The sequence below is a fragment of the Arachis duranensis genome, chromosome 4 (assembly GCF_000817695.3).
Source record: "Arachis duranensis cultivar V14167 chromosome 4, aradu.V14167.gnm2.J7QH, whole genome shotgun sequence".
Lineage (NCBI taxonomy): Eukaryota > Viridiplantae > Streptophyta > Magnoliopsida > Fabales > Fabaceae > Arachis > Arachis duranensis.
Genome location: NC_029775.3, coordinates 87,177,412 through 87,185,512, shown reverse-complemented (window position 1 = coordinate 87,185,512; position 8,101 = coordinate 87,177,412). Strand labels below are relative to the sequence as shown.

The window sequence follows — 8,101 nt, the reverse complement described above, 5'->3', positions numbered from 1 at the left end:
AAGAAATAAAGAACAAGGAATGAATCCACCTTTAGTGGCGTCTTCTTCTTGAAGGACCAACAATGTCCTTAAGCTCTTCCATGTCCCTTCCTTGCCTTTGTTGCTCCTCCCTCATTGCTCTTTGATCTTCTCTTATTTCATGGAGAATGATGGAGTGCTCTTGATGATCCACCCTTAATTGTTCCACATTGTAACTAAAATCTTCTAAGGAAGTGTTGAGTTGTTCCCAATAGTTGTTGGGAGGAAAGTGCATCCCTTGAGGCATCTCCGGGATTTCTTGGTGATGAGCTTCCTCATGCGTTTCTTGGGTTCCATGAGTGGGCTCTCTTGTTTGCTCCATCCTTTTCTTAGTGATGGGCTTGTCCTTTTCAATGAGGATGTCTCCTTCTATGATAACTCCAGCTAAGTAACATAGATGGCAAATAAGATGAGAAAAAGCTAGCCTTGCTAAAGTAGAGGACTTATCGGCTATTTTGTAGAATTCATGGGAGATGACTTCATGAACTTCTACTTCCTCTCCAATCATGATACTATGAATCATGATGGCCCGATCCACAGTAACTTCAGATCGGTTGCTAGTGGGGATGATGGAGCGTTGAATAAACTCTAACCATCCTCTAGCCACAGGCTTGAGGTCCAGTCTTCTTAGTTGAACCGGCTTGCCTTTGGAGTCTTTTTTCCATTGAGCTCCTTCCACACATATGTCTATAAGGACTTGGTCCAACCTTTGATTAAAGTTGACCCTTCTAGTGTAGGGGCGTGCGTCTCCGGATACTCATTTTTCTTGAGCTTGAAAGGGACCTCAGGGATCACCTTCTTCTTTGCCACAACATCATAGAAGTGGTCTTGATGGGCTTTGGAGATGAATCTTTCCATCTCCCATGACTCGGAGGTGGAAGCTTTTGTCTTCCCTTTCCCTTTTCTAGAGGATTCTCCGGCCTTAGGTGCCATTAATGGTAATGGAAAAACAAAAAGCTTATGCTTTTACCACACCAAACTTAAAATATTGCTCGCCCTCGAGCAAGAAAAGAAAGAAGAGAAGAAGAAGAAGAAGAGAAAAATGGAGGAGAGTGAGGGGTAGGTGTATTCAGCCAAGGTATAGAAGAGGGGGTTGTGTTGTGTGAAAATGAAGTAGAATGGAGGGGTTTATATAAGGAAAGGAGAGAGGGTAGGTTCGGCCATTTAGGGTGGGTTTGGGTGGGAAAGATATTTGAATTTTGAAGGTAGGTGGGGTTTTTGGGGAAGAGTGGATGGATGTGAGTGGTGAAGGGGTAATTGGGAAGAGAGATTGAGGTGATTGGTGAAGGGGTTTTGGGAAAGTGTGTTATAGGATTATTAGGAGGGAAGGTGGAAATATGTTAGGTGGGGATCCTATGGGGTCCACAGATCCTGAGATGATCATGTGGGGTCCACAGATCCTGAGGTGTCAAGGATTTACATCCTTGCACCAATTAGGCATGTAAAATGCCTTAGCATACCATTCTGGCGTTTAAACACCGAAGTGATGCACGTTCTGGGCGTTCAACGCCCATGTGCAGCATGTTTCTGGCGTTGAACGCCAGTTCCATGCTTGTTACTGGCGTTCAGCGCCAGCTTTCCTCAAGGCATATTCCTGGCGTCCAAACGCCAGGATGTTGCTTGTTTCTGGCGTTCAGCGCCAGATCCATCCTCTGTTTTGGCGTTAAACGCCAACCAGATGCACCTTACTGGCGTTTGAACGCCAGTAAGTCCTTCCTCCAAGGTGTGATTTTTTTTCACTATTTTTGATTCTATTTTTAATTTTAATATTTTTTTCGTGACTCCACATGATCATGTACCTAATAAAACATAAAAGAACAATAAAATAAAATTAGATAAATAAAAATTGGGTTGCCTCCCAACAAGCGCTCCTTTAATGTCACTAGCTTGACAGTGGGCTCTCATGGAGCCTTAGAGAAGTTCAAAGCATGATGAAATTTTCCCAACACCAAACTTAGAGTTTGAATGTGGGGTCTTCTCAACACCAAACTTAGAGTTTGGTTGTGGCCTCCCAACACCAAACTTAGAGTTTGATTGTGAGGGCTCTTTTTGACTCTGTACTGAGAGAAGCTCTGCATGCTTACTCTCTTTTGTTACAGAGGGATGCTATGTATCTTAAACACAAGGTAGTCCCCATTCAATTAAAGGACTAATTCTCCTCTGTTAACATCTATTACAGCACTTGCTGTGGCTAGGAAAGGTCTTCCAAGGATGATGCATTCATCCTCTTCCTTCCTAGTGTCTAAGATTATGAAATCAGCAGGGATGTAAAGGCCTTCAACCTTTACTAACATGTCCTCTACTAATCCATAAGCTTGTCTTACTGACTTGTCTGCCAATTGTAATGAGAATAAGGCAGGCTGTACATCAATGATCCCTAATTTCTCCATTACAGAGAGTGGCATAAGATTTATGCCTGACCCCAGGTCACACAGAGCCTTGTTAAAGGTGATGGTGCCTATGGTACAGGGTATTGAGAATTTGTTAGGATCTTGTCTCTTTTGAGGTAAGATTTTCTAAACCCATGTATCTAGTTCACTAATGAGCAAGGGAGATTCACCTTTCTAAGTCTCATTACCAAACAACTTAGCATTCAGCTTCATGATGGCTCCTAGATATTGAGCAACTTGCTCTCCAGTCATATCTTCATCCTCTTCTGAGGAAGAATAGTCTTCAGAGCTCATGAATGGTAGAAGGAGATTTAGTGGAATCTTTATGGTCTCTATATGAGCCTCAGATTCCTTTAGGTCCTCAATAAGGAACTCCTTCTTGCTTGAGAGACATCCCAGGAGGTCTTCCTCACTAGGATTTTTGTCTTTCTCCTCCCTTGTGCATTCGGCCATATTGATTACATCAATGGCCTTGCACTCTCCTTTTGGATTCTCTTCTGTATTGCTTGGGAGAATACTAGGAGGAGTTTCAATAATTTTCTTACTCAGCTGGCCCACTTATGCCTCCAAATTTCTAATGGAGGATTTTGTTTCATTCATGAAACTTAAAGTGGCCTTAGACAGATCAGAGACTATGTTTGATAAGTTAGAGGAGTTCTGTTCAGAATTCTCTGTCTATTACTGAGAAGATGATGGAAAAGGCTTGTTATTGCTTAGCCTGTTTCTTCCACCATTATTAAAGCCTTGTTGAGGCTTTTGTTGATCCTTCCATGAGAAATTTGGATGATTTTTCCGTGATGAATTATAGGTGTTCCCATAAGGTTCACCCATGTAATTTACCTCTGCCATTGCAGGGTTTTCAGGATCATAAGCTTCTTCAGAAGCTGCCTCTTTAGTATTGTTGGATGCATTTTGCCATCCATTCAGACTTTGAGAGATCATGTTGACTTGCTGAGTCAACACTTTGTTCTGAGCCAATATGGCATTCAGAGCATCAATTTTAAGAACTCTCTTCTTCTGAGGCGTCCCACTATTCACGGAATTCCTCTCAGAAGTGTACATGAATTGGTTATTTGCAACCATGTCAATAAGTTCTTGAACTTCTGCAGGCGTTTTTTTTAGGTGAATGGATCCACCTACAGAATGGTCCAATGACATCTTAGAAAACTCAGATAGATCATAATAGAATATATCTTATATGGTCCATTCTGAAAACATGTCAGAAGGACACTTTTTAGTCATCTGCTTGTATCTTTCCCAAGCTTCATAGAGGGATTCACCATCTTTTTGCTTGAAGGTCTGAACATCCACTCTGAGCTTGCTCAACTTTTGAGGAGGAAAGAATTTATCCAAGAAGGCCGTGACCAGCTTATCCCAGGAGTCCAGGCTATCTTTAGGTTGTGAGTCCAACCATGTTCTAGCTCTGTCTCTTACAGCAAAGGGAAAAGCATGAGCCTGTAGACTTCAGGATCTACTCCATTTGTCTTAACAGTCTCACAAATCTGCAAGAACTCAGTTAAAAATTGATAAGGATCTTCAGATGGAAATCCATGAAACTTGCAGTTCTGTTGCATCAAAGCAACTAATTAAGGTTTCAGCTCAAAATTGTTTGCTCCAATGGCAGGAATGGAGATGCTTCTTCCATCAAATTTGGACGTTGGTTTAGTGAAATCACCAAGCATCCTCCTTGCAATATTGTTGTTGGGTTCGGCTGCCATCTCCTTCTCTTGTTCAAAAATTTCAGAAAGGTTGTCTCTGGATTGTTGTAATTTGGCTTCTCTTAGTTTCCTCTTCAGAGTCCTTTCAGGTTCTGGATCAGCTTCAACAAGAGTGTCTTTTTCCTTATTCCTGCTCATATGAAAGATAAGAGAAAAAAAAGGAAGAGGAATCCTCTATATCTGGACAAAGAGGATCCTTATTATTAGTAGAAGAAGAAAGAAATAAAAGTGGAGAATCCAATCACAAGAGTGAGGATAGAGGCACTGATTGGAGATGAAGAGAGGTGAAGAGAAGTGTTAGTAAATAAATAAATAAATAGAAGAAGAGGAGAGATAGAGAATTTCGAAAATAATTTTGAAAAAGTAGTTAGTGATTTTCAAAAATTAAAGATAAGATATAATTAAAATTAAAATTTAAAACAATTAATTAATTAAAAAGAATTTTTGAAAAAGGATGAGATATTTTCGAAAATTAGAGAGAAAGAAGTAGTTAGGTGGTTTTGAAAAAGATAAGAAACAAACAAAAAGTCAAATAGTTAGTTGAAAAAGATATTAAAGTCAAATTTGAAAAGATAAGAAGATAAGAAGTTAGGTAAGATATTTTGAAATAATTTTTTTTGAAAAAGATAAAATTTTGAAAAAGATATGATAAAAGATAAGATAAAAAGATATGATAAAAAGATATGGTTGAAAAAGATTTTAATTTTTAAAATTAAAAATTAATTACTTAACTAACAAGAAACTAAAAGATATGATTCTAGAATTTAAAGATTGAACCTTTCTTAACAAGAAAGTAACAAACTTCAAATTTTTTAATCAATCACATTAATTGTTAGTGTAATTTCGAAAATTTGAAATAAAATTAAGAAAAAGATTTTTGAAAAAATATTTTGAAATTTTCGAAATTAATAAGATAAAAATGAAAAAGATTTGATTTGAAAAAGTTTTGAAAAGATAAGATTTTTAAAATTGAAAATTTGACTTGACTTGTAAGAAACAACTAATTTTTAAAATTTTTTGATCAAATCAACCCAAAATTTCGAAAATTTGGAGAGAAATAAGGAAAAGAAATTTTTTTGATTTTTGAATTTTTGATGATAAGAGAGAAAAATATAAAAATGACTCACAACATGAAAATTATGAATCAAAACTCATAAACAAGAAAACATCAAGATCAAACAAGAAGACTTGTCAAGAACAACTTGAAGATCATAAAGAACACCATGAATGCATGAATTTTCGAAAAATGCAAGAAAAATTTTTAAAGCATGCAATTGACACCAAACTTAAAAGTTGACTCAAGATTCAAACAAGAAACACAAAATATTTTTTATTTTTATGATTTTATGATTTTGTTTTTGTATTTTTATTATTTTTTTCAAAAATATTCTTTAGAAAAACGAAAATAAAGAAAAACTTTTTTGAAAATTTTTTTGAAAACTTTTTGAAAAGAAAATTACCTAATCTGAGCAACAAGACGAACCGTTAGTTGTCCATACTCGAACAATTCCCAGCAACGGCGCCAAAAACTTGGTGGACGAAATTGTGATCATCAATAATGGCTCTAAAGGCTTGGTGCTCTCAAACGTGAATCACACTTTGTCACAACTCCGCACAACTAACCAGCAAGTGTACTGGGTCGTCCAAGTAATAAACCTTACGTGAGTAAGGGTCGATCCCACAGAGATTGTTGGTATCAAATAAGCTATGGTCACCTTGTAAATCTCAATCAGGCGGATTCAAATATAATTGGCTTAGATAATTAAAAGATAAATAAAATAAACTGGAAATAAAGATAAAGTTACTCATGTAATCCAATGGTGGAAATTTCAGATAGGTGCATGGAGGTGCTGTGTTCCTTCCGAATCTCTACTTTCTTATTACATTCATCCAAGCCTTCTTACTCCTTCCATGGCAAGCTGTATGTAGGGTATCACCGTTGTCAATGGCTACATCCCATCCTCTAAGTGAAAAAGGTCCAAATGCTCTGTCACAGCACGGCTAATCATCTGTCGGTTCTCAATAAGGTTGGAGTAGAATCCAGTGATTCTTTTTGCGTCTGTCACTAATACCCAGCCTTCAGGAGTTTGAAGCTCGTCACAGTCATTTAATCCCGGAATCTTACTCGGAATACCACAGACAAGGTTAGACTTTCCGGATTCCCATGAATGCCGCCATCAATTCTAGCTTATACCACGAAGATTCTGATTAAGGAATCCAAGAGATGTGCACCCGGCCTAAGGTAGAATGGAAGTGGTTGTCAATCACACGCGTTCATAGGTGAGAATGATGATGAGTATCACAGATAATCACATTCATCAAGTTTAAGTGCAACGAATATCTTAGAACAGGAATAAATCGAACTGGAAGGAAAATAATAGTAATTGCATTAAAACTTGAGGTACAGCAGAGCTCCACACCCTTAATCTATGGTGTGTAGAAACTCCACCGTTGAAAATACATAAGTGATAGGTCCAGGCATGGCTGAATGGCCAGCCCCCAAGATCGAAGAACTAATCGTCCAAAGATGTCTAATACAATAGTAAACTATCCTATTTATACTAGACTAGCTACTAGAGTTTACAGAAGTAAGTAATTGATTCATAAATCCACTTCCAGGGCCCACTTGGTGTATGTTTGGGCTGAGCTTGATCTATCCACGAGCTGAGGCTTCTTTTGGAGTTGAACGCCAAGTTGTAATATGTTTTGGGCGTTCAACTCCGGTTCGTGACGTGTTTCTGGCGTTTGACTCCAGAATACAGCATGGAACTGGCGTTGAGCGCCAGTTTACGTCGTCTATTCCCAAATAAAGTATGGACTATTATATATTTCTGGAAAGCTCTAGATGTATACTTTCCAAGGCCATTGAGAGCGCGCCATTTGGAGTTCTGTAGCTCCAGAAAATCTATTTTGAGTGCAGGGAGGTCAGATTCCAACAGCATCAGCAGTCCTTTGTCAGCCTCCTATCAGAGTTTTGCTCAGGTCCCTCAATTTCAGCCAGAAAATACCTGAAATCATAGAAAAACACACAAAGTCATACTAAAGTCCAGAAATGTGAATTTAGCATAAAACTAATGAAAACATCCCTAAAAGTAACTAGATCATACTAAAAACTACCTAAAAACAATGCCAAAAAGCGTATAAATTATCCGCTCATCAGCAGGCCTCGCCATAGAACAAGAAGTCTTCTGGAAACCACATGACGTTAGGAATTTTTGTATTTGGTCAAAAACAGAAATTAGTGACAATGGAAGACAGAGAGACACGATTGGAGATGCTACTGTGGAGGGGCTGGAAAACTGCATCGTAGTTGTAATAGTTAACGACGTTCTTGGCCATGAAAACCTTCTTTTATTCCTTGAGAGAACGTCCACTATCCTTCTCCATCTTTATCATCTCATTCGTCAAATTCTCTAATGGATTTAATCCATCTAAGAAACCATCAACGAATTGCTCTGCAATCTGAAGAATACAGCGCCTCACAAGCGGCAACCATGGCACATAGCAGAAGACGTGCGACGAAGACGATGAACTGGGTTGTGATGGTTGTATTGGGGATGGGTCTTATCCAGGTTGTCCGGTTTACTTTCCAAAACAGCACCCCACTTCAATGTTCTCTGTCTCTCACCTCGGTTCACCATCGCCGTGTGATGATTGGATTTTTGACGGTTTAGAATTTCATTAATGAAATCTCGTTGTAAAGTATAGTTTCTAAACCAAACAATAATCCTTTCATACAAAAATTGTTTGTCACAAGTAACAAACCCCTAATTTTATAAACCGAAGTATTCAAACCTCGGGTCGTTCTCCCTAGGAATTGTAATGAAGTGTCTCGTTATTGGTTATGAGTTACTTTGGGGTTTTGGATAAGAAGCATGAAAAATAAATGGCAATGAAAATAAACTAATAACTATAAAAGGCTCTTGGCAAGGTATGAAAATTAGAAGTCCTATCCTAGTTATCCTCCTCAATTGT

At 38.1% G+C, this 8,101-nt stretch overlaps 1 non-coding gene across 1 annotated transcript; it reads left to right on the top strand.

Annotated features, from left to right (window-relative positions):
- The first annotated feature begins 3,624 nt into the window (after positions 1-3,624).
- LOC127747044 (small nucleolar RNA R71) lies at positions 3,625-3,728 on the top strand. The gene has a single exon (XR_008008849.1). It is a non-coding gene; the product is annotated as a small nucleolar RNA R71 (small nucleolar RNA).
- Positions 3,729-8,101: the final 4,373 nt, after the last annotated feature.